At 39.1% G+C, this 1,433-nt stretch overlaps 1 pseudogene; it reads left to right on the top strand.

The window, feature by feature from the left end:
- Positions 1-335: 335 nt before the first annotated feature.
- Positions 336-972, top strand: LOC126603140 (uncharacterized; annotated as a pseudogene).
- Positions 973-1,433: the final 461 nt, after the last annotated feature.

Genomic DNA, 1,433 nt, shown 5'->3' with positions numbered 1-1,433 from the left:
ATAATTTATTAAAAGATAATTATGATAAAAATCATAATATTATCCTTTAACAAAAATATCTTCACTTTTCCATCTGACGGTTAAGAACTATGCTTACTCAACGCCTTGATTACACGGACCGATGGTGTAAAATTGGGTCCAAACAAGAGGGTTCTAAGTTCCCAGAGATCGACCTGTTCAAAGATGTTTACGTTCAACCTGGCGATGAGACCAGTGAGCAGCTTCATGTAAGTATATGTAATTGTTATTATTCTTATATTTATGAATCGTTCAAATATTATTTATATTTTGTTATTAAACATTATATGTTTTTTTCTTTATTATTACAGGTTGCTATGGTGGAAAAGGGCGTTATTGTTCTCCAAGAAGTAACATCTCAACTTCCCCCGGAGACCCCGATAGAGGACGTCACTGTACCCGAGGATGTAGGTTTTGAGATCATGACCGAGGTCCTGAATCAGAAGTTCAGTCGTCGTCATGGCAAAGTTGTTCGGGGCATAGGGAAGGCGCGGGTTCGTGAAACGGGTGCCTCCTCTTCCAGATCAACCACAGGAGAGGTCAATGCTCTGAAGGAGGAAGTGGCAACCCTAAAAGGTCAGCTTGTAGCCCAGGACAAGCAGATAAAGGCCAAGAGTGAGCAGATGAAGGCCCAGAGCTAGCAGCTGAGAGCCGAGAACAAGCAGCCAGGTTAGAACCCAGGACGACCAGATGAGTATGATTCTACAGGCCTTAGCGATGTCTGGTCTTCAAATCCAGCTGCCATCACCTAAACTTGCTCCACCTTCGACCTCCCAGCCACTTCGTCCAGCTGATACCTAGTAATTTGATGTATCAAACCTAGAAGACTACTTATTGTAGTTTTTTCTTGTTTTATTCGGACATCTTGTATGTGCATTTTCATATAGTTTATAATTAAATACTTTTTATTGGTTTATTATTTATTGTTTAGAATTGAATTACAATATTTATTAAAAATTAAATAAAAAATACTTTTGTCCCAAAAAAAAAAAAATGCTTGCGGGACAAAGAAGTTGCATAGGTCACGCAAAGTGTGTTTGCGCGACATAGGATTGTGCGTCATGCAATGCATTAAGAAAAAACACTTTGCGTGACGCACAATCCTACGTCGTGCAAAGACACTTAGTGTGACTCATTTCCTATGTCGCGCAAAGTGGGTTTGCATGACGTAGTATTGTGCGTCACGCAAATGAAGGAAATTTTGTGAAAAACATGTTCATTTGAGCAACATCTATGGCATGCAATTAACAATTAAAGGCGGAATCATGCTTGTATGCACTCAAAACAAAACATTACGCATGAAATTCAAAGCCTAGTAGTTATGTGAACCAAGACTCAACTCAAGAACAAAGTGAGTTGAGAAATTTTATACCTTTGAAGCACCTCTTTGCTTAGCAAAGGTTAATCACCCATGT

This window comes from Malus sylvestris, chromosome 15, assembly GCF_916048215.2.
Source record: "Malus sylvestris chromosome 15, drMalSylv7.2, whole genome shotgun sequence".
Classification (NCBI taxonomy): domain Eukaryota; kingdom Viridiplantae; phylum Streptophyta; class Magnoliopsida; order Rosales; family Rosaceae; genus Malus; species Malus sylvestris.
The sequence above is the reverse complement of the archived record's forward strand: the minus strand, read 5'-3'. Positions and strand labels throughout refer to the sequence as shown.